The sequence below is a fragment of the Schistocerca serialis genome, chromosome 9 (genome assembly GCF_023864345.2).
Source record: "Schistocerca serialis cubense isolate TAMUIC-IGC-003099 chromosome 9, iqSchSeri2.2, whole genome shotgun sequence".
Classification (NCBI taxonomy): Eukaryota; Metazoa; Arthropoda; class Insecta; order Orthoptera; family Acrididae; genus Schistocerca; species Schistocerca serialis.
In genome coordinates this window covers 202,848,444-202,874,620 of record NC_064646.1, presented here as the reverse complement: position 1 = coordinate 202,874,620, position 26,177 = coordinate 202,848,444, and positions in this window count along the sequence as shown.

Genomic DNA, 26,177 nt, shown 5'->3' with positions numbered 1-26,177 from the left:
GGTCCCAAAATGATGGTGCCATAATTCTGCACCAAATGGAGGAGGTGACATCCACTGGTGTTGGTGAGGTGGGAATTCCACTGCATGCTCTTTGCATTGAAGTCGTCCACAGTGAAAATCCCCCCCTTTCCTCACAGCCAGCAGTACATCAAAGTCTGATGCCTGGAGCAGTCCTCTGGGCAACCAGTAAACCACAACGAAGGTAATATTACCAACTGAAGCGTTGACCACCATGTCTGTCGCCTCTAGGAGGTCCAGCTGTGGCAAGTTGACGTGGTAGTGGCGTAATGACATCCTAACATGGACAGTAGTCCTGCCACCTGCAGTTGGCCTGACTGTATTAGCAGCTAAAGGAGGCTATCCAATAGAGACTCCCAGCTTAAGGTGAGTTTCACAGGCCTTGTAATAGAGGAACTGGTGGAACTCACCATGTTGTGGCTGGAGACTATTGGCACTGAAAATGCAGATAGTAAAACCATGAATATGACCGTTATCCATGGTCTTACTGTGTAGTGGCAACGGTAGCCTGCAGGGCCAACGTGGCAGTGGTGACCAGCCCTGGGAGCTGGCCCAGGAGAGAGCTAAGCTCAACTAAATGAACGTTGGGGTTGGGGTAGTAGCAGTCATGGATGCCTGTGAGGCCAAAATGGCAGGCAGGGCCTGGGCAGTGGGTGCCAGCTGGCGAGATGCAGACCTGGCGAGCTACTGAGCTGTGGTGGTGCAGGGGTGGTCCAGATGGTGGCCACAACCACAAGAACCACTCCTGGGAGGCAGCTGATGGGGATGGCTGGCTAACAATCGCTTCTGCTGGTACAGTGGGCAGCAGTGGTTGTTGCACGACCAATACAGGGGCGCTAGGCGCTCGTCAGGGTGGTTGTCTGATTCCTGGCCCTGGGATCTTCGGTAAAACTAGTGCTGTGGTGCACCTTCTGCACTGCTCTGCCGCCATGGTGGCGACATTTGAAGGCTGCACAGCCACTGTAACTGGCCTCGTTTTGTTCACTGCAACTTCCTCTTCTTTATGCACTCACAGCTCTGATACAACCAGGTGAACTTAACGTAGTGGACTGGCACTGCACAGTATTGTGCTACATGGTTGAGGCCCTGGCAGAAGGAGCCCACCTGCCCTTGCCACAGAGTGGTTCAACCTCTACTGTGATGTCAGCAACCTTGGTAACGTGAAGTATCTTCCAGTTGTCAGTGTCCACCAGGACAAGGAGCAGTGGGGGTGTTCCTGTGTGTCCTGGGCGACTGCATGATTCTGGTGGCCTGGACGCCATAGCGCAAGACCACCAGTTTTCCTTTGAGATAGTCCAGATCCATCTTGAGCGGGAGGTGGCTAAAGACCATCTTCAGTAGCTAGAGAGGCTTGGCATTGTGCAGGAAACAGTGATCTATGCAGATGTATTTCAAGAGCTTGATTTGGCCGTGGGTGGTTGCTCGATAGATCTCATAAAGGCCATCGCAGGCAACACGGATCAATGTGATGTTTGCTTCCTTTTGGATAATCAACTGGAAATCTTTGTAGACTTTTCTGCCACTGGATGACGAGTGGAGGAGGGAGAGGAGTTTCCCTCGCCAGCGGCGTTGTGTCGATGTTGCCTGCTGCTACTTTGGTCATTAGCTCGAAATTGTTGCCTCTCTGGATCAAATGGTTCAAATGGCTCTGGGCACTATGGGACTTAACATCTGTGGTCATCAGTCCCCTAGAACTTAGAAATACTTAAACCTAACTAACCTAAGGACATCACACACATCCATGCCCGAGGCAGGATTCGAACCTGCGACCGTAGCGGTCGCGCGTTTCCAGACTGAAGCGCCTAGAACCGCTCGGCCACTCTGGCCAGCCTCTCTGGATCAGTAGTGGCTAAAATTCCTTGAGCGTTTTGGCCCGAGCAGTGCGTTTCCGCTTTGGGATGACAAAGCCTTCCAAACCCTGCCATGGAGGAGGAACAGGGGCACCCTTTTGTGTCCACTTCTTTGACTGCCGAATGGCGGAGGTGGACGGAAACGAGGAGTGTTTCTCATCCGTCAGTGAAGGCAACAACTTGCATGAGGCCTGTGAAACTTCCACAAGGCCGTCTTCATGGGATGTGCCTGTCGGGACAAAACCCATCAGGAGGGACAGATTGGCTTCAGGCATGTCCATCTTTCTTCGGCATTACTGGCTTGGTAGCAGCTGGCAGCTCTGTGACCTCTTCTGTAGTCACGTCTGGCGGGGCTGACTGCAGTGGCTTCTTCATAGCGACCCACTAGTGATGGAGTCTGTGTGGGCGGACAGACTGCTTGAGTGCCTGCGACTGGCTGAATCTTACCTGGCACGAGCAGCCGGATCGCTCCAGATAATGCAGCGGCCTCTTGGGAAATCACGCCTGGCGATGCAGCAAGGCACTGCTTCCTCTGTACAGTGTCTTAAGCCCGTCGTCCTCTCGGAGGTATAGCGGACCGAGGATGCATGGCCGAAATATTCTCGGCTGCGACGTCGCAAGAGCGTGAGCGTGAGAGCGAGAGCAGGCGCGAGCGCGACACATCCATCCCGTCGCCAAAGTCGTGTACTGTGGTCGAATGCCGGTTCGCCTTAAGTTAGAAGCCAGATGCAGTCGCCGATGATGCAAGCGTCATTAGAAGGCGATCTGCCACGGCCTTCTTCATCGTCATCTAACTCGGGGATTGAGGTGCAGGACCCTGCGCTGTGAGCTTTATAGCGCGGCTGCAGGCGCCGACAGGGCGGAGCATGAGTCGTGGCCCGCGCCTCAGCTTGCTACAGCAGCGCTCGAAAATACACTACTGGCCATTAAAATTGCTACACCACGAAGATGACGTGCTGCAGACGCGAAATTTAACCGACAGGAAGAAGATGCTGTGATATGCAAATGATTAGCTTTTCAGAGCATTCACACAAAGTTGGCGCCGGTGTCGACACCTATAACGTGCTGACATGAGGAAAGTTTCCAACCGATTTCTCATACACAAACAGCAGTTGATCGGCGTTGCCTGGTGAAACGTTGTTGTGGTACCTCGTGTAAGGAGGAGAAATGCGTACCATCACGTTTCCGACTTTGATAAAGGTCGGATTGTAGCCTATCGCGATTGCTGTTTATCGTATCGCGACACTGCTGCTCGCGTTGGTCGAGATCCAATGACTGTTACCAGAATATGTAATAGCTGGGTTCAGGAGGGTAATACGGAACGTCGTGCTGGATCCCAACTTCCTCGTATCACTTGCAGTCGAGATGACAGGCATCTCATCTGCATGGCTGTAACGGATCGTGCAGCCACGTCTCGATCCATAAGTCAATGGATGGGGACAACAATCATCTCAACTAACAGTTCGACGACGTTTACAGCAGCATGGACTATCAGCTCGGAGACCATGGCTGCAGTTACCCTTGACGCTGCATCACAGATAGGAGCGCTAGGCGTTGGTGTACTCAACGACAAAGCTGAGTTCACGAATGGAATAACGTCATTTTTTCGGATGAATCCAGGTTCTGTTCACAGCATCAAGATGGTCGCATCCTTGTTTGGCGACATCGCGGTGAACGCACTTTGGAAGTGTGTATTCGTCATCGCCATACTGGCGTATCACCTGGCGTGATGGTATGGGGTGCCGTTGGTTACACATCTCGGTCACCTCTTGTTCGCATTAACGGCACTTTGAACAGTGTACATAACATTTCAGATGTGTTACGACCCGTAGCTCTACCCTTTATTCGATCCCTGCGAAACCCTACATTTCTGCAGGATAATCAACGACCGCATATTACAGGTTCTGTCCGGGGCTTTCTGGATACAGAAAATGTTCGGTTGCTGCCCTGGCCAGCACATTCTCCAGATCTCTCACCAATTGAAAACGTCTGGTCAATGGTGGCCGAGCAACTGGCTCGTCACAATACGCCAGTCACTAATCTTGATGAAGTGTGATATCGTGTTGAAGCTGCATGGGCAGCTGTACCTGTACACGCCATCCAAGCTCTGTTTGACTCAATACCCAGGCGTATCAAGGCCTTTATTACGGCCAGAGGTGGTTGTTCTGGGTACTGATTTCTTAGGATCTATGCAGCCAAATTGCGTGAAAATGTAATCACATGTAAGTTCTAGTATAATATATTTGTCAAATGAATACCCGTTTATAATCTGCATTTCTTCTTGGTGTAGCAATTTTAATGGCCAGCAGTGTATTAGGAGCTACGCCTAGCAGCTGTCGTCTGGGTGCATGCGTTCTACATCTATCTACATCTACATCTATACTCCGCGAGCCACCTTACGGTGTGTGGCGGAGGGTACTTATTGTACCACTATCTGATCCCCCCTTCCCTGTTCCATTCACGAATTGTGCGTGGGAAGAACGACTGCTTGTAAGTCTCCGTATTTGCTCTAATTTCTCGGATCTTTTCGTTGTGATCATTACGCGAGATATATGTGGGCGGTAGTAATATGTCGCCCATCTCTTCCCGGAATGTGCTCTCTCGTAATTTCGATAATAAACCTCTCCGTATTGCGTAACGCCTTTCTTGAAGTGTCCGCCACTGGAGCTTGTTCAGCATCTCCGTAACGCTCTCGCGCTGACTAAATGTCCCCATGACGAATCGCGCTGCTTTTCGCTGGATCATGTCTATCTCTTCTATTAATCCAACCTGGTAAGGGTCCCATACTGATGAGCAATACTCAAGAATCGGACGAACAAGCGTTTTGTAAGCTACTTCTTTCGTCGATGAGTCACATTTTCTTAGAATTCTTCCTATGAATCTCAACCTGGCGCCTGCTTTTCCCACTATTTGTTTTATGTGATCATTCCACTTCAGATCGCTCCGGATAGTAACTCCTAAGTATTTTACGGTCGTTACCGCTTCCAATGATTTACCACCTATGGCATAATCGTACTGGAATGGATTTCTGCCCCTATGTATGCGCATTATATTACATTTATCTACGTTTAGGGAAAGCTGCCAGCTGTCGCACAATGCATTAATCCTCTGCAGGTCCTCCTGGAGTACGTACGAGTCTTCTGATGTTGCTACTTTCTTGTAGACAACCGTGTCATCTGCAAATAGCCTCACGGAGCTACCGATGTTGTCAACTAAGTCATTTATGTATATTGTAAACAATAAAGGTCCTATCACGCTTCCCTGCGGTACTCCCGAAATTACCTCTACATCTGCAGATTTTGAACCGTTAAGAATGACATGTTGTGTTCTTTCTTCTAGGAAATCCTGAATCCAATCACAAACCTGGTCCGATATTCCGTAAGCTCGTATTTTTTTCACTAAACGTAAGTGCGGAACCGTATCAAATGCCTTCCTGAAGTCCAGGAATACGGCATCAATCTGCTCGCCAGTGTCTACGGCACTGTGAATTTCTTGGGCAAATAGGGCGAGCTGAGTTTCACATGATCTCTGTTTGCGGAATCCATGTTGGTTATGATGAAGGAGATTTGTATTATCTAAGAACGTCATAATACGAGAACACAAAACATGTTCCATTATTCTACAACAGATTGACGTAAGCGAAATAGGCCTATAATTATTCGCATCTGATTTATGACCCTTCTTGAAAATGGGAACGACCTGCGCTTTCTTCCAGTCGCTAGGTACTTTACGTTCTTCCAGCGATCTACGATAAATTGCTGATAGAAAGGGGGCAAGTTCTTTAGCATAATCACTGTAGAATCTTAAGGGCTTCCGAACTCGTCACAGTAGCATACGAGAAAAACCACGTGATTTTTACGGTTACGGAATTGAGAAGTTACTCCAGTGCTGGCAGACTGTTGTAAATAGTGAAGAATAATATGTAACTGATGACTTAAGTCTCTGTTATGTGTACATGTTGTGTGTAACTAAAAAAAAAAAAAAAACGCTTAAAAGTTCTGCACCAACCCAATGATTAATTTGGGAAAATTATTCAAATTGGGTCAATATTTTTGGTTAGTCCAGTATTTTTTGCTTTTTTGTATCGTGTGCGGATAATTAGGATTGTGTGTGTGTGTTTGTGCGTGTGTTTGGAGGTGGGGTGGATATAAGCTACTGATTTGACGACTACTCCATTGTGCTTTATGCTTCCGCGCAGCGCAGTGGACGCGGCAGTGGCTGCACCCGGAGCTGGTCTACGCCCGGCGAGTGCGTTCCGACGCTCACGGACGCTGGCGATGGCTCTCCAGCCGCGTGGGATGGGCCGACGAGCGCGGGGCCCGCCCGACACGTGCGCCGCCGCGCTGATGCGCCTAATGGAAAGTCGCGCCAGAAATACGCTGCAGTAGATTTCATTGTAAATCGGACGGCTTTGGCTGTCGGACAATATTTGTGCCGGGGCCCATTTGCAGGTGGAGTGACCGGGGACCGGGGCGGGGGCCCGGTGAATGCACGCACTCGGACGCCCGCGTTTATCGGGGCCGAAAGCTTGTCGCAGCGCAGAGAGGACAGCGGCGGCCGGGCATTCTCGCCGCACGCACCACCCTACACCAGTGGTTCCCCCCACCCCTCTGCCACCCCATTCCACCCTCCCCCTCCCCTCGCTGTCCGACCAAACAAATTCATCCGCGAGGGATTTAGAAAACAGGAGCACCTGTTCACATCCGCTGCGCCTGACGCCGGCTCTTTTTATCCTCTTCCCCGGCCGAGTGAAGAGAGAATCACTTACATACCTGTCCTTCTCTCTCTGCTTGTTCCCTCAATTTAGTCCCTCCGCTACCAGCTCTGTCCACGTTCCTATCTGTACTTCTGTTACGTTGCGTGGTGCGGTTATACTTTCAGCAGGTACTCACGTTCCAAAAATAAGCGGCTAGACTGCTCAGATTAGTATGCGGCTTTTAATAAATCGAAACCTCTCTCATTTTCATTTCAATGCGTTCTGGCGTGTACTGTAAAGAGCTTATTGTAATATACCAGCAACTGCAAAGAGCAGTTTTGGGTCCCTATTTAGCATTTTCTCTCGATATATTTTAAGCAGTACTCATACGGGGTGAGTTAAAAGCATAACGGGGATTTTTTTGGGAAGTATTTTATTTATTCGACCACATCAGTATTATGCCATTCAAAATAGTCGCCGTTAGATGTTATACGGGATGATTCATCTGCTCTTACCGACATCTTTTAAGGCAACCCACAGTCTTACATCTCGCCTTCAAAAACCACGCGCCAGATTATTATATTCTCTCGCTCGCTAAGTGCGAGCTATTAGTCCTACAGGACGTTTTTGTAGGAAAATTAACGTAGTTGAATTTTGTACTAGGATACGTTTTCGTAGTTTTCGAGTTATTCAAGATAAACGCAGCCCCAGTTTCACACTCAGCCCCCACCAGTCAGCTTTTCTAGTATGTTGTTCAAGGCACTCCATCCTATCGTTGCACAAATATTTGAGACTGCACGTATTGTTTCCCACAGTCGATAGTTTATGGTCTTCATTGAATGGCCTTATTATAACTGCGGCTTAGTCGAGCACTTAAAAATTATAAAACTATCGTTACTGTAAATTTTACCCGCCAAGTTTGTGAATTTTAACAGCACAAAATAAACAGTTTCGTGGTTGGATTGTTCAGGCCTTCTGACTGCGAAACCACTACTTTGGTGGTGTGATAGTCCAACCAATAGAGAACAGGTAAGGTCGAATATCAGGATTACTTCGCGGGTTGGAAAATACAGTGGGAGGGAGTGCCACGAACAACGTATAGGAATCCTGACTGGTGAGGGATGATGTCGGGGTGGAGGTGCGTCTGAAGGTCACTTTTGTAGGTTTCTCTTAAATAACTCTAAAACTACGACCTCCAGCGAAAACTTATCACAGTATAAAATTTAGCTACATTACATTTCGTACAAAAAGGTCTTGTTTCTTTTTTTCTGTAAAACTCTTAATTTGTGCGTACAGAGCGAGAGAATGTGAAAAACTCGTACGACGTTTTTGAAAGCCAGACAAAACATTGCGGATTGCATCAGACGACATCGGTAGGGGAACCTGCATCACGCTATCTACTTACGCCAGCGCTTTTTCCAATCCCCGATCCACCTCTGAAACTTTACCTTTGGGTTATCTTTTAACTCTCTGAGACATGTGCGTTTAATCTGATATGCACATGTAAAACAGAGGCGCTTTTAGATTTTTTTTTTTAGTTTTTTGGAATATGAAAAAATTACATGGTACCATTTCCGGCGAACACTGAGGCTGTACCGTTTTTGGCAAACATTCACGAGTATGCAAGGAGGTCTGAGCAGGTGCATTATTGTAATACAAAAGTCGTGAACTGCTTCGCCACCAATCCGGGCGTTTTTCTTGGACTGGCTCACTCACACGGTGCAGAACTTGTAAGTAGTACTCTGGTACTCCTCATTGGTTGTTCGACCTTGCAGCATGAACTCGTCGTGTATTATGCCGTTAAACTTAAAGAACGCAATATGTATAACCTTCACATTTCACCGTACATGTCGATCTCTTTCCGGTTTTGGCGATACAGAATCGTTCTACTGGAACGATTGGGCGTTAGGTGCGACGTCATATCGCACATCCGCGTTTCACCACCTTTTATGACACGTTCACCAGGTCTGCGTCGTTGTTGACTTCATATGAGCAGATTGCGTTCATCATTGTTTTTGTTCGAAATACTATAGTTGTGGAATGCATTTTTCTATCCCAAGTTCCTTGACAGAAGCGTCCAAAAGCCTTTCATGGAATGAGCCAGGTGTTATTCTAACGTCCTTGGTGATTTCTGTGACTGTGATTATGCCATCGTTTTTAATCAATTCTTTTACTTTTTCCAACATTTCATCGGCTGACGGATGTGCTGAGATATTCTGGACGCTCAACTTCGACGTCTCCACGTTGTCCTTCGAAACAGCTATACCACTCGTACAGTCTTGTTTTACCCGCTACAGCTCAGTAAACGCAGTATTTAACATTTGTAAAAGTTTTCTGCACTTTATTCCGTCCTTAAAGCAAAATTGACTTTAAATTCTCAGAAACATTTTCATGCAAAATAAATAATGTTGGTACTACTAAAAGTCAAGCAACCTTCTTGATAGCTGACAAAAGCCTAAATATACAGTCTGGGCAACTTTGTACAAATATTTCTTCCGTGTTTGGAAAATTTTATTTTTATTATTTAACTGTGATCGGATGTCCTTCCCGACTCTACCTACAATCATCAAGGTAACATAAGGAATGGAACGGGGGTGGCGTGCGCCGTCTGTCTTTGAATCATGTACGATGTGTTCTGAGTGTAATCGTATTTTACCTGTTTGTGTACTACATTCTCTGAGATGGATTTAGGGAACTAATCCAGCATTTGCCTTAATGGGTGTAGGAAACCTAAAACCCACACTCAGGCTGGCGGATGTACCGACCCACGATTGTTAATCCACCTCGCTGATTCGATCTGGGTCTGACTATCTCGCAAGCTAGCGCGGTGCGAATTAAGCTATATATTTTTCTTCTCCTTTTTAAATTTACTTTCGTTTCTTTGGCCTCATTTTCTCTCTGCGTGGCCCTCCCATTCGCTAACCTTCTGCTGAACTCTCAGTCTGGCCTCTGTGTAACCCGTCTAAGTGCAGATATTTTTGTATGTGGTACCTTCAAATGTTCTGATATCAGTGATCTGGTTGTTTTTTTCTCTATGTTGAACGGTCATCCCACATACAGTCACAAACATTACTATCTGATGTTGTCTGTAGAGTCGTATTGCACCAGTGAGCGGACCACGCATGTCAGCGCGGTCCACAACTATTTTGGTCCACAACTCAACACCTGTTCTGCTGCCATAGGGAAAATAAGTATTAATGGCTTGCTCCTGCCACCTGTACTTGGGGATACTATCCAACCTAAAATCATACAGTTTTTAATGGCTGTAATTATTGGTCTGCAAATGACGTAAATACTGATGTAATACTATTCAGTACATCATTCTCAGCCACCAGCGGAAGTATCTGCACTTATACCCATTACACCCTGTATATACTTCTTTCTTTCACTTATCCTGCTTAAATGGAAGAGAAACGAAAGTAAAGAGAAGTGGCAGAAATGAGAACTGTGAGAAGCTTAACATCAGGATTGATAGTCCAGAAGTAGATGAAGTTAAGGAAATCTGCTACCTGGGCAGTAAAATAACCCATGACGGACCAAACAAGGAGGACATCAAAAGCAGACTAGCACTGGCAAAAAGGGCATTCCTAGCCAAGGAAAGTCTACTAGTGTCAAATATAGTCCTTCATTTGAGGAAAAAATTTCTGAGAATGTACTTTAGATCACAGCTTTGTATGATAGTGAAAAATGGACTGCGGGGGAACAGAAGAGGATCGAAGCATCTGAGATGTGGTGCTACAGAGGAATGTTGAATATTAGCTAGATTGATAAGGTAAGGAATGAGGAGGCTTTCCGGAGAATCGACGAGGGAAGGAATATATGGAAAACGCTGACAAGAAAAGGGGCAGGATTGTAGGACATGTGTTACACATCAGGGTACTAGAGGGAGCTGTAGAGGGTAAAAACGGTAGAGAAAGACGTATACTGGAAAACACCGGCAAATAATTGAGAACGTAGGTTTCAAGTGCTAGTCCGAGATGAAGAGGTGGGCACAGGAGAGGAACTCGTGGCGGGCCGCATCAAACCAGTCAAAAGACTGATGACTGAAAAAAAAATACTGTTTGCTGATGACGCTACCGTGTACGGAAAGGTGTCCTCGTTGAGTGACTATAGGAATAGAAAATGTAAATTAATGCAGAAGACTGTACAGTAGTGTTCGAATACAGCATTGTCAGTGCGTTGTTTGACACAATCACATCGATTAAATATATAGGCATAGTGTTGCAAAGCGATATGAAGTGGAGCGAACATGTAAGGATTATAGCGGGCAAGGCGGACGGTCGACTTCGTTTTGTTGACAGAATTTTAGGGAGAGCACCTATAGAATATTTGTACGACCTATTGTTAAGTAACGTTCGAATGTCTGGGATCTACACTAGGTCGAAATAAAGACATCGAAGCACTCCAGAAGCTGGCTGCTGGATTCGTTACTGGCAGATTCGATCAACGCGCCAGTATTGTGGAGATACTTCGTGAACTCAAGGGGAATCCACGAAGGGAAGATGATGTTCTTATTGCTGAACATTACTGATAAAATTGAGAGAATCGGCATTTGAAGGTGACTGCAAAACGATTGTACTGGCGCCAACGTAAATTTCGCCCAAGAACAACGAAGATTATAGAAATTAGGGCTTGTACGGAGGCATACAGACAGACGTTTTACCCTCACTCCATTTGCTAATGGAACAGGAAAGGAAATGACTAGTTATCGTAGAAGGTATCCTCCACCACGCACTATAAGGTGGCTTTCGGGGCATGTATGTCGACACCTCTTGTGGCCATTGTTTAATATTGACCTTCGCCGGCCCGATTTCGTTTCTGTCAGTCCACTTTACGTTCATGAGTGCCTTTGTTCTCATGCTTTTGTACCCGTCTAACAAGGGAACCTCCCCATCGCACCCCCCTCAGATTTAGTTATAAGTTGGCACAGTGGATAGGCCTTGAAAAACTGAACACAGATCAGTCGAGAAAACAGGAAGAAGTTGTGTGGAAGTATGAAAAAATAAGCAAAATATACAAACTGAGTAGTCCATGGGCAAGATATACAGCAGCAAGGATAGCGTGAGCTCAGCATCGCCGTGGTCCCGTGGTTAGCGTCAGCAGCTTGTGGAACAAGAGGTCCTTCGTTCAAGTCCTCCCTCGTGTGAAAATTCTAATTTCTTTATTTTCACAAAGTTATGATCTGTCTGTTCGTTGATTGACGTCTCTGTTCATTGCAATAAGGTTAGTGTCTGTGTTTTGCGACCGCACCGCAAAACCGTGCGATTAGTAGACGAAAGGACGTGCCTCTCCAATGGGAACCGGAAACATTTGATCGCTGGGTCATAAGTCAACCGATTCCTCCACAAGAAAACACGTCTGATATATTCTATACGACACTGGTGACAGCATGTGCGTCACATGACAGGAATATGTTGTCGACCCACCTAACTTGTACACTTGGCGAATGGGTAAAAACATTCTTCTAACTTGCGCGATTTAGATTTTCTTGTGGATGTGGTAATCACTCCCAAAAAGCGATGAAAACGTAAGAGTTTGTCACAGACTGAAAATAAAAAATTACAGGTTTCACAAGTCTTGAACCGAAGACCCCTCGTTCCGCAGCTGCTCACGCTAACCACCGGACCAGGGCGCTCTTGACTCTCCACTCCCTTGATGTTGCCTATCTTGCGCATGGACTACTCAGTTCGTATATTTTGTTTATTTTTTCATAGTTCCACACAACTTCATCCTGTTTTCTCGATTGATGTGTGCTCAGGTTTTCAAGGCCTATCTACTATGCCAACTTATAACTAAATCTGAGGGGGGTGCGATGGGGAGGTTCCCTTGTAAGGAGAGCGTATCGAATTCAGTCTTCCTCATTTATAATTTTTTGTTCTCGGATATACTTTCATTTCACCATATCTCTATTGTCCATTTTCATTGACTTTACAGGCATGTTTTGTGAATGGTTGATGCCCACCACTTACACCAGACGTAAATGAGGGCAGTTACGAGGGCCATTCAATAGGTTATGCAGGACTTTTTTTCTGAAAACTGGTTGGTTTTATCAGGTTACCTTCCATTAGGAAAATGGGTGCACACGGCGACTGTTATGTAATTTATAAATGATAGAGCGCAGCAGTCAGTCGTCCCTTTTTTTTTTTTTGCAGGTTTTATTACGCAAATCCATTTTTCGTTTAGTGTCTATCTTTATCTATGCACTATTTTTTAATCTTGATGCATGTTAGTTCCCTGTTGTTCGGGCGTCACTCACAGTTCTTTGAATACTGGTTTTACTCAGGATTCCAATACAATATATTATTTCACACTCTTTTCGCTACGAAACTCTATTTGTCAACATAATATCCGTTCAACGCGAAGGCTTTACACCACCTTAATGGAAGGACCCATATGGTACTACTCTACTTGTAGACGTTGCAGACAAGGGCTTGGTTCATCAATAACCTCCCCATCATCCAATTACTGCTTCGCGTGAGTGTATCCTTCGTTGGGCCAGATACACTGGTGTCCAAAATTAAAGCAACAAGTACCGATTTCCCCGTCTTGTGTCTAATTCACGATATAATCATCCAACTGTCATCAGACGTCCGTACGATCGTGTTCCGTACGGAAGATGGCCTTCCGGTAAATGGACAACCACGGCATCGATGACGTCAGGACATCTATGAAACGGTGTAGTGTTTGCCGGGTAGTCCCATATTCACAATCGCTGTGTGCGCAGTCACAGACGGTGGAGTAAGGCACAGAGATGACGCCTACCAGACTTTCTGCGGTGGAGGGCCATAGGAAGAATTGAAGCAGGACAGTTGCAAATTGACGTAGCCCGATGGCTTAATGTGAACTGCTCTATTTTTTTTCTCGGGTGTGGCGACAGTTTACAGAGAGCGTGACTGTGTCCCGAAAACCAGGACAGGACCCACCACGTGTGGCATCAGAAAGGGAGGACCGTTATTTGGGGAACAACAGTTCCGCCTTAGTACTACACGACGACTGGCATCTGACCTGGCAGCAAGGCTTCGGCAGAGCGGCCTTTATTGATCGAGACCTGCAGCATGAGTACCTCTGACATGTCATCACAGAATGGAATGTCTAGAGTGGAGCCGTCAACATACCACATGGACGGTCGCATAGTGGGCCAATGTTCTTTTCAGAGATGAGTTCCGATTTTGTCTGAAGAGTGATACTCGATGGATCCGCATCTGGACGGAACGTGGAACACGATTTCGGAACCTAACATCGTGGAAAGAGACCGCTATCGCGGAGGATCCCTAATGGTAGGGATTATGTTGATACTGGAACACCTCTCCATGAAACTGTATGGGTGAATCAGGAAGCTTCAATTGCCGTCAGGGATCGTGACGAGAACTTGGGACATGAAGCGCGGTTGTTGCGAGGCGCTGTGGCCTCTAGTGCTCGACCTCATAAGTGGTTCAGCTTGCTCGCTGTCCACATCTGAATTCTGTGGCGACGAATATATTGCAGGAGTCACAGCTACGTAGCATGCGGGAGATCGGACAGGTTTCTGCGACCTTGTTTCGATGATGACAGACGACTCGCTCAACAACTCATCGCGCTTTTGTTCACTGCCAGGTTCCCGTAGAGATTCTGCATAGCCGTGACAATATCTGCGAAGCTGTAGTTTTCCGCCAAGAGAAACTCAGTGACACCTGTGAGATTGGAAACCATCTCCTTTAGAGACATCATTTTGAAGGTTACGAATTTCGCCGCCACCTACCAGAACATTATTAAACTATAGAAGCTGAAGCGGTAATGTTCCACGATGTCCTACAGCAAATTCCGCATTTTTTCAATAGAAACTGGCCGAGAACGAAAAAGTGTCGCTTTACTTATTGAGCTTCCCTTGAAATTCCGTACAGTTCGTCATCATTTTCAGCAGACTTGACAGATACTTCGAACATTCGGTTGTTCATCTGGCGGAAAGAAGCACGTAATGTTCGGACGGCTATTGTCTATTGATGATATCCAATACACTTTACGAGCGAGATGTACGTGTTCCACAAATGTTGCATTTGGGCTAGATAAGGGCAATTACGAGATGTACGCAAAGGCCAGACCTGCTTTATCATACGCTAAACAAAGATGTGCGGGTGTGGCTACAGGGGCAGATTTAGGGGCTTTTCTGCACCGCATCGCAGTGGCTCTCAGTAATTCACAGAGAGAGCGCCGGCTTATGCTCCTAAATGCAATTAGCCCGCCACGTTCCTTTGTCCTCGTAAATCAGCGCTGTGCTGGCTATTCCGGCTTAATTCCTTCCCCGCTGCCTCCGACTTTCTTGTTCTTGTTGCTTTCTTTTGTTTTCCTCTGTTATTCGAAACAGTTCCTTGATATCAGCAGCTCTTCTCCGGTCTAGTGCGCACCCGAAAATACACGAGTCACGACGGAGGACGAACAAAAAGAGAATGCTACTGTTCACATAATTTATGGTGCTCGTACGCTTACACATACTCGTACAGGCGTGAGCGTGCCTCTCTTATTTCGTGATATTTAAAACTGTCCTTATGAACGAATATATTCGTAAACCGAGTATCTACACACACAGTTTTAGTAATGAACCACTGAAAACAAACTTTAGTTTACGATCCAATCGTCCCTCACCATTGGCGATATCTGTTAGAGACATTATGTAATAAAATCCAGATTGATGCTATACAAGTTCAATGTTTTCATTGTGATAGTTTTATTTCTACTAGACTGTCTTCTTCAGACCATCTGTGAAAGAATATACAATATTTTTTTATTTTATTATAATGTTGGCTAATCGGATTTTCGATTACACAAATTTGATATTTGCATCCATATATAATCAGTGGTCGCTTTAACTCCGTTTTGTATTACACTGTGCCGGCCGGAGTGGCCGAGCGGTTCTAGGCGCTACAGTCTGGAACTGCGCGACCGCTACGGTCGCAGGTTCGAATCCTGGCTCGGGCATGGATGTGTGTGATGTCCTTAGGTTAGTTAGGTTTAAGTAGTTCTAAGTTCTAGGGGACCGATGACCTCAGCAGTTACGTCCCATAGTGCTCAGAGCAATTTTTTGTATTACACTGTGATGTGGATTTAGGACTTCTGTGCTATAGCCTGTTTTGTAGTTTGCTGCTGTTGTTAATCGTTCTTTCTCGTAATTTTTATAATTTAGTGTTTTACTGACAGATTCGACAGATTGACAGTTGTGTCAGTTGGCCAAAGATGCTATATGCCTACAGTTGCTATGGTGCGTTGACGTTATCATTTAGGGCTGTATGTATGATCTTTGTAATCAATGTGTCTATGGGTAGTTGTTTGTATCTATCCGTTATCTTTGGTTACGAATTCAATAAGGCTTTATATGAAATTTTTATGTTTTAAATCCAGTAGTTCATTTAAAATTGCATCAGGGCATTGTATTGTGTGTATGTAGATTTCTATCTGTTCACCACCTTCAGTGTTAAACCTGTAGGTGATATGTGCGAAATTTTCATCGCTAACTCCATTCGTTCTGCGTTGCGGTTATCGTTCATCAAGTGGTTGAAGAACGTAGATGGACTGTTTTCGCTTATTCTCGTGTGCTCTTGATGTCTTATACTGAAGTTGCGCCCTGGCTTGAGTATAAGATACCGAGAGCATACGAGAATTATCGAAAATAGTACACCTACATTCTTCAGTCACTTAAAGAACAAAAGCATCACGCAGAACGAATGCAGTTAGCAATGAAAATTTTACACATATTTCATCAAGGTTTAACAATGTCATAGTTGAAGAGGTAGAAATCTACATACACGCAATACAGCGCCCTGATGACATTTTAAATGAACAAACGAATTTAAAACGTAAACATTTCATCCAACGTGGTATTGAATTCCTAACCAAAGATAACGGACGGACACAAAAACTACCCACAGACACATCGATTACAAAGATCATCTATATAGAGCCCAAAATGATAATGTCAACACTCTATAGCAACTGTAATCATATATCATCTCTGGCCTCCTGACAAATCTCAGTCCGTCAAACCCGACAATAGAACGTTAATTTAAAAAAAATTACGATAAATTTTTGACAGCGATCACTGCAGTGTCACCCTTTCATATGAATGAGTTGCATAACGATTTGGATTTACGGTTCCATTTTTATGGCACCATACGATAAGCTTGTTAATACGAAAAAAACGTATAGGGCCTGAAGATGGCAATACTGAATTGCCGAAGGTGATAGCATTTGATATATACAATAAAATAACCCAAAATATACGGCTGTTGGTAAAGTTTTTTGAATCGAGAAATTTCTGCACAAGAGTTAAGAAAGTCCGATCCAAATGCAAGTCTGACTTCTGCCGAGTATTAAGTGAGTGAAAGCTGCTTATTCTTGGGAATAAGCTAATATATATATAGAGAGAGAGGTACAAATTGACACACATGCTTGGAATGACATGGGCTTTTATTAGAACCAAAAAAATACAAAAGTTCAAAAAAGTCCTACAGATGGCGCTTCATCTGATCAGATTAGCAATAATTAGCATAAGAAAGTAAGACAAAGAAAAGATGATGTTCTTTCCAGGAAATGCTCAATATCTCTACCATCATTCCTCAACAATAGCTGTAGTCGAGGAATGATGTTGTGAACACCACTGTAAAGCATGTCCGGAGTTATGGTGAGGCATTGGCGTCGGATGTTGTCTTTCAGGATCCCTAGAGATGTCCCGTCGATCACGATACACTTGCGACTTCAGGTAACCCCAAAGCCAATAATCGCACGGACTGACGTCTGGTGACTTGGGAGGCCAAGCATGACAAAAGTGGCGGCTGAGCACACGATCATCACCAAACGACGCGCGCAAGAGATCTTTCACGTGTCTAGCAGTATGGGGTGGAGCGCCATCCTGCATAAACATCGTACGTTCCAGTAGGTGTTTATCAGCCAGGCTGGGGATGATGCGATTCTGTAACATATCGGCGTACCTCTCACCCGTCACGGTAGCAGTTACAAAACCAGAATCATGCATTTCCTCGAAGAAAAAAGGCCCGATAACGGTAGATGTGGTAAATCCAACCCATACCGTGACTTTCTCGTCATGAAATGGAGTTTCCACGACAGTTCTAGGATTTTCGGTAGCCCAAATTCTGCAGTTGTGGGTGTTGACAGACCCTCGGAGCGTGAAATGAGCTTCGTCGGTCCACAACACGTGACTCAACCAATCGTCATCTTCCGCCATCTTTTGAATCGCCCACACCGCAAATGCCCTCCGCTTCACTAAGTCGCCAGGTAACAGTTCATGATGCCGATGGATTTTGTACGGATAGCATCGGAGGGTACGCCTAAGTGCCAACCAAACAGTAACGTATGGGATGCCGGTGAGAAGTGCGACTGCACGAGCGCTGACTTCCCCGTGCATAGACGAACCCGCTACAGTCTCCATTTTATCCTGAACTGTCTTAGCAGCACTACGCCTTGTGCTCGGACGGCCACCACGGGGTCTATCTTCTAAACAACCCGTGGCTTCGAACTTCGAAATCATTCTCACCACAGCTGCATTTGTCAACAGACCTTTACCCGTTCCAATCCCCTTCCTATGGCAATAGGATCGTAACGCTGAACTAGCACATTCCCCATTCTGATACTACAGCTTCACTAAAAGCGCCTTTTCAGGTAATGTCAACATGCTGCGACTGCTGGCGCATCTGATTCTCTCTCTCATTACAGCTCCTTTTATACACGTTTGTCATGCGCAGTCACTGACGTTTTGCTGTCCAGCGCCATCTGTCGGACATTTTGTGAACTTCGATTTTTTTTGTCTAATAAAACCCAATGTCATTCCAAGCACGTGTGTCAATTTTTACCTCTCTATCTACATTATTCCGTGGTTTATTAAGTTTTCAAATTTATACTGACTTTTTGATCACCCTGTATATATATAGGGTGGTCCATTGATAGTAACCAGGCCAAATATCTCACGAAATAAGCATCAAACGAAAAAACTACAAAGAACGAAACTCGTCTAGCTTGAAGGGGAAAGCAGATGGCGCTATGGTTTGCCCGTTAGATGGCGTTGCCATAGGTCAAACGGAAATCAACTGCGTTTTTTAAAATAGGAAACCCCATTTTTTATTACATATTCGTGTAGTACGTAAAGAAATATGAATGTTTTAGTTGTACCACTTTTTTCTCTTTGAGATAGATGGCGCTGTAATAGTCAAAAACATATAAGTACGTGGTATCACCTAACATTCCGCCAGTGCGGACGGTATTTGCTTCGTGATACATTACCCGTGTTAAAATGGACCGTTTACCAATTGCGGAAACGGTCGATATCGTGTTGATGTATGGCTATTGTGATCAAAAGGCCAAACGGACGTGTGCTATGTAAGCTGCTCGGTATCCTGGACGACATCATTCAAGTGTCCGGACCGTCCGCCGGACAGTTACGTTATTTAAGGAAACAGGAAGTGTTCAGCAACATGTGAAATGTCAACCACGACCTGGAAGAAATGATGATGCCCAAGTAGGTGTTTTAGCTGCTGTCGCAGCTAATCCGCACGTCAGTAGCAGACAAATTGCGCGAGAATCGGGAATCTCAAAAACATCAGTTTCGAGAATGCTACATCAACATCGATTTCACTCGTACCATATTTCTATGCACCAGAAATTGCAGGGCGACGACATTGAACTTAGTGTACAGTTCTGCCACTGGGCACAAGAGAAATTACGGGACGATGACAGAATTTTTGCACGCGTTCTATTTAGAGACAAAGCGTCATTCACCAACAGCGGTGGGAGGAAGGCTAATTGGTCCCCATTTTATCGGTGGCAATCTAAATGGTGCAATGTATGCTGATTTCTTAGGTAATGTCCTACCGATATTACTATGAGATGTTTCACTGCATGACAGAATGGCGATGTACTTCCAATATACAGGGTGTTACAAAAAGGTACGGCCAAACTTTCAAGAAACATTCCTCACACACAAACAAAGAAAAGATGTTATGTGGACATGTGTCCGGAAACGCTTAATTCCATGTTAGATCTCATTTTAGTTTCGTCCACCTACGCTCAATGGAGCACGTTATCATGATTTCATACGGGATACTCTGCCTGTGCTGCTAGAACATGTGCCTTTACAAGTACGACACAACATGTGGTTCATGCACGATGGAGCAACTGCACATATCAGTCGAAGTGTTCGTACGCTTCTCAACAACAGATTCGGTGACCGATGGATTGGTAGAGGCGGACCAATTCCATGGCCTCCATGCTCTCCTGACCTCAACCCTCTTGACTTTCATTTATGGGGGCATTTGAAAGCTCTTGTCTACGCAACCCCGGTGCCAATTGCAGAGACTCTTCGTGCTCGTATTGTGGACGGCTGTGATACAATACGCCATTCTCCTGGGCTGCATCAGCGCATCAGAGATTCCACGCGACGGAGGGTGGATGCGTGTATCCTCGCTAACGGAAGACATTTTGAACATTTCCTGTAACAAAGTGTTTGAAGTCACGCTGGTACGTTCTGTTGCTGTGTGTTTCCATTCCATGATTAATGTGTTTTGAAGAGAAGTAATAAAATGAGCTCTATCATGGAAAGTAAGCGTTTCCGGACACATGTCCACATAACATATTTTCTTTCTTTGTGTGTGAGGAATGTTTCCTGAAAGTTTGGCCGTACCTTTTTGTAACACCCTGAATATATATATATATATATATATATATATATATATATATATATATATTAGCTTATTCAGAAGAATAAGTAAGCTATTATTCACGAGTGAACAGGGGTCGACAAGAGGTTCGTGAACTTACACCACTTATTGCCCGAACCGCGCGTTTCTGAGCCAAAATATCCTTTTAGAATGGGAAGGGTTACCCCAAAATATAATACCATACGATACAACCAACGGCTGAAAGCAAGTAGAAACTACAGCTGTAATTTTTCCCGAGGGCATGCAGCTTTACTGTAAGGTTAAATGATGATGGCGTCCTCTTGGGTAAAATATTCCGGAGGTAAAATAGTCCTCCATTCGGATCTCCGGGCGGGGACTACTCAAGAGGATGTCGTTATCAGGAGAAAGAAAACTGGCGTTCTACGGACCGGAGCGTGGAATGTCAGATCCCTTAATCCGTCAGGTAGGTTAGAAAATTTTAAAAGTGAAATGGATAGGTTAAAGTTAGATATAGTGGGAAGTAGTGAAGTTCGGTGGCATGAGGAACAAGACTTCTGGTCAGGTGACAACAGGGTTATAAACACAAAATTAAATAGGGGTAACACAGGAGTAGGTTTAATAAGGAATAGGAAAATAGGAATTCAGGTAAGCTACTACAAACAGCATAGTGAACGCATTATTGTGGCCAAGATAGATACGAAGCCCACGCCTACGACAGTAGTACAAGTTTATATGCCAACTAGCTCTGCAGATGACAAAGAAATTGAAGAAATGTATTATGAAATAAAAGAAATCATTGAGATAGTGAAGGGAGACGAAAATTTAATTGTCAGGGGTGACTGGAATTCGTTAGTAGGAAAAGGGAGAGAAGGAAACGTAGTAGGTGAATATGGATTGGGGGTAAGAAGCGAAAGAGGAAGCCGCCTGGTAGAATTTTGCGCAGAGCACAATTTAATCATAGCTAACACTTGGTTCACGAATCATGAAAGATGGTTGTATACTTGGTAGAAGCCTGGAGATACTGACAGGTTTCAGATAAATTATATAATGGTAAGACAGAGATTTAGGAACCAGGTTTTAAATTGTAAGACATTTCCAGGGGCAGATGTGGTCTCTGACCAAAATCTATTGGTTATGAACTGTAGATTAAAACTGAAGAACCTGCAAAAAGGTGGGAATTTAAGGAGATGGAACCTGGATAAACTGAAAGAACTAGAGGTTGTACAGAGTTTCAGGGAGAGCATAAAGGAACAATTGACAGGAATGGGGGAAAGAAATACAGTAGAAGAAGAATGGGTAACTTTGAGGGATGAAATAGTGAAGGCAGCAGAGGATCAAGTAGATAAAAAGACGAAGGCTAGTAGAAATCCTTGGGTAAGAGAAGAAACATTGCATTTAATTGATGAAAGGAGAAAATATAAAAAAGCAGGCAGAAAGGATTACAAACGTCTTTAAAAATGAGAATGACAGGAAGAGCAAAATTGCTAAGCAGTGATGGCTAGAGGACAAATTAAGGACGTAGAGGCTTATCTCACTAGGGGTAAGATAGATACTGCCTAAGGAAAATTAAAGAGACCTTTGGAGAAAAGAGAACCACTTCTATGAATATCAAGAGCTCAGATGGAAACCCAGTTCTACGCAAAGAAGGGAAAGCAGAAAGGAGGGAGGAGTATATAGAGGGTCTATACAAGGGCGATGTACTTGAGGATAATATTTTGGAAATGGAAGAGGATGTAGATGAAGATGAATATGATACTGCGTGGAGAGTCCGACAGAGCACTGAAAGACCTGAGTCGAAACAAAGCCCCGGGAGGAGACAACATTCCGTTAGAACTACTGACAGCCTTGGGAGAGCCAGTCCTGACAAAACTCTACCATCTGGTGAGCAAGATGTATGAGACAGGCGAAATACCCTCAGACTTCAAGAAGAATATAATAATTACAATCCCAAAGAAAGCAGGTGTTGACATGTGAAAATTACCGAACTATCAGTTTAATAAGTCACGGCTGCAAAATACTAACGCGAATTCTTTACAGACGAATGGAAAAACTAGTAGAAGCCGACCTTGGGGAAGATCAGGTTGGATTCCTTATAAACAATGGAACACGTGAGGCAATACTGACCCTACGACTTATCTTAGAAGCTAGATTAAGGAAAGGCAACCCTACGTTTCTAGCATTTGTAGACTTAGAGAAAGCTTTTGACAATGTTGACTGAAATACTCTCTTTCAAATTCTGAAGGTGGCAGGGGTAAAATACAGGGAGCGAAAAGCTATTTACAATTTGTACAGAAACCAGATGGCAGTTATAAGAGTCGAGGGACATGAAAGGGAAGCAGTTATTGGGAATGGAGTGAGACACGGTTGTAGCCTCTCCCCAATGTTATTCAATCTGTATATTGAGCAAGCAGTGAAGGAAACAAAAGAAATATTCTGAGTAGGTATTAAAATCCATGGAGAAGAAATAAAAACTTTGAGGTTCGCCGATGACATTGTAATTCTGTCAGAGACAGCAAAGGATTTGGAAGAGCAGTTGAACGGAGTGGATAGTGTCTTGAAAGGAGGATATAAGATGAACATCATCAAAAGCAAAACGAGGATAGTGGAATGTAGTCGAATTAAGTCAGGTGATGCTGAGGGAATTAGATTAGGAAATGAGACACTTAAAGTAGTAAAGGAGTTTTGCTATTTGGGGTGCAAAATAACTGATGATGGTCGAAGTAGAGAGAATATAAAATGTAGACTGGCAATGGCAAGGAAAGCATTTCTGAAGAAGAGAAGTTTGTTAACATCAAGTATAGATGTAAGTCTCAGGAAAGTTTCTGAAAGTATTTCTATGGAGTGTAGCCATGTATGGAAGTGAAACATAGACGATAAAGATTTTGGACAAGAAGAGAATAGAATCTTTCGCAATGTGGTGCTACAGAAGAATGTTGAATATTAGATGGGTAGATCACATAACTAATGAGGAAGTGTTGAATAGGATTGGGGAGAAGAGAAGTTTGTGGCACAACTTGACTAGAAGAAGGGATCGGTTGGTAGGACATGTTCTGAGGCATCAAGGGATCACCAGTTTAGTATTGGAGAGCAGTGTGGAGAGTAAAAATCGTAGAGGGAGGCCAAGAGACGCATACACTAAGCAGAGTCAGAAGGATGTAGGTTGCAGTAGGTACTGGGAGATGAAGAAGCTTGCACAGGATAGAGTAGCATGGAGAGCTGCATCAAACCAGTCTCAGGACTGAAGACCACAACAAAACGATACAAGCGAATGAAAATAAGCAAATCAGACTACTTTTCGTGTCGAACCACCACTTACTTCAAATACCGTTCGAATAGTAAAAATGGCAGCATTAAGTCTTTGAACAAGATCCCGAATATGGGCTTTCCGCGATAGTTTACTGTGTATCTGAACACCTAGAAATTTGAATTGTTAAGTTTCACTAATCATGGGCCCAATCTGTGAAATTAAAAAGTCAGGTTTTGTTGAATTGTTTGTTAGAAATTGTAAAAACTGTGTCTTACTGTGATATAGCATTGGTTTATTTTCTACAAACCATGAACTTAGGTCATGAGCTGCGCTATCTGTAACCCAGCCAGTGTTGCACACAACATCCTTTTCTACCATGATACTATAGGGAGTTTTAGAGGATAATAACTGTAGAGGAAGACCGAGATTGGAATACATCCGGCAAATAACTGAGGAGATAGGCTGAAGTTGATACTATAGGAGGAAAAAATTGACACAGGAGAGGAATTCGTGGTGGGCCGCATCAAAGCAGTCAAAGGACTGATGACTAAAAAAAAGTGGTGGTAAGTTAATGTGGTACTCTTCAGACATTTTCTGATGGTATTGGACACTAGCCACCGATGATTCAACAAAAAATGATAGTACTGTTAAATCAAATCAGTTTTAGGGGAGTACAAGACTTTGATTGAAATATCAGTATCTGAAAAAATTTCTACCTTTATTCTAAATGGTCTTAGACCCAGACGTTTACTTGCCGATCTATGAGAATTAGGATATAAGTTGCTAATTTAATTTAGTTTTGATAGCTAGTAATGAAAACAAAGACTTGATTTACATCAAAGGAAATAAAAATAAGCATAAAATTATCTTGGTGTGATTATAGTAAACTGTATTAGTTAACAAAACGAATTCCCAACGTGGCTGAATCTGAGAATTTGCAATCCACGTGTATTAATAGTTTTTATTAACAGCAGTGAGATATGGTGGATTATAACGGAGATTATTCGAAATCGGAAAGTTATTCAAATATCAATGGAGAGTTGCATGTTGCGAGTTACCAGGAGAGACAGAGACTGTCAGTGCCACCTGGCACACAGTCATGCGGATCAAGCCTTAGTGCACTTGTACATGGTTCAATGTTTTGTCCAATATGCAAGAAACTTCTCGCAATAGCTCTACTCTGCCATCACTTTCCCCTAGTTGGAATGCCATTGCACTAAGTTCTACTGTACACTGCCGAAGGCCAATTTTAGCACAATTTTGTTACAAAATTCTAACCCCAAGACCCTGCTGTGGCCCTCGCTTACATGCGGTCCTACCTCTACATATATCTACATCTACATCTACATCTACATCCATACTCAGCAAGCCACCTGATGGTGTATGGTGGAGGGTACTTTGAGTACCTCTGTCGCTTCTTCCTTCTATTCCAGTCTCGTATTGTTCGTGGAAAGAAAGATTGTCGGTAGGCCTCTGTGCGTGCTCCAATTTATCTGATTTTATCCTCATGGTCTCTTCGCGAGATTACGTAGGAGGGAGCAATATACCGCTTGACTCCTCGGTGAAAGTATGTTCTCGAAACTTCAACTGTGGTGTCACCACCAGACACCACTCTTGCTAGGTGGTAGCCTTTAAATCGGCCGCGGTCCGCTAGTATACGTCGGACCCGCGTGTAGCCACTATCAGTGATTGCAGACCGAGCGCCGCCACACGGCAGGTCTAGTCTAGAGAGACTTCCTAGCACTCGCCCCAGTGGTACAGCCGACTTTGCTAGCGATGGCTCACTGTCTACTTACGCTCTCATTTGCAGAGACGACAGTTTAGCATAGCCTTCAGCTACGTCATTTGCTATGACCTAGCAAGGCGCCATATGTATTCTGAACAGATAATATTGTGAATCATGTACTGTCAAGAGCGACGTTCATCATTAATGGATTAAAGTTAAGTATCAAACTAATTATGTCCGCTTTCTGAATTCTAATTCCTTGTCATGTTCCAGACCTCACGTCAGTATAGTTCTTCCTTCCTCACGCCAGCCTGCGTGAGCTAAAACGCGTCCATTTCCCCCTCCACTAGTAACACGGTGTTCGCTCTTCTGCCAACACAACATCAACAAGAGCCCGTAGCGAGCTATTGACGGTCTCTCTTGCAGAGTCTTCCACTGGAGTTTATCTATCATCTCCTTAACGCTTTCATGATTGCTAAATGATCCTGTAACGATGCGCGCTGCTCTCCGTTGGATCTTCTCTATCTCTTCTATCAACTCTATCTGGTACGGATCCCAAATTGGTGAGCAGTATTCAAGTAGTGGGCGAACGAGTGTACTGTAACGTGCTTTCTTTGATTTCGGATTGCATTTCCTTAGGATTCTTCCAATGAATCTCAGTCTGGCATCTGCTTTACAGACGATCAACTTCATATGGTCATTCGATTTTAAATCACTCCTAATGCCTACTCCCAGATAATTTATGGAATTAACTGCTTCCAGTTGCTGACCTGCTATATTGTAGCTAAATGATAAAGGATCTTTCTTTCTATGTATTCGCAGCACATTGCACTTGTTTACAATGAGATTCAATTGCCATTCCCTGCACCATGCGTCAATTCGTCGCAGATCCTCATGCATTTCAGTAAACTTTTCCACTGTTACAACCTCTCGATAAACTACGGCATCATCCGCAAAAAGCTTCAGTGAACTTCCGATGTTA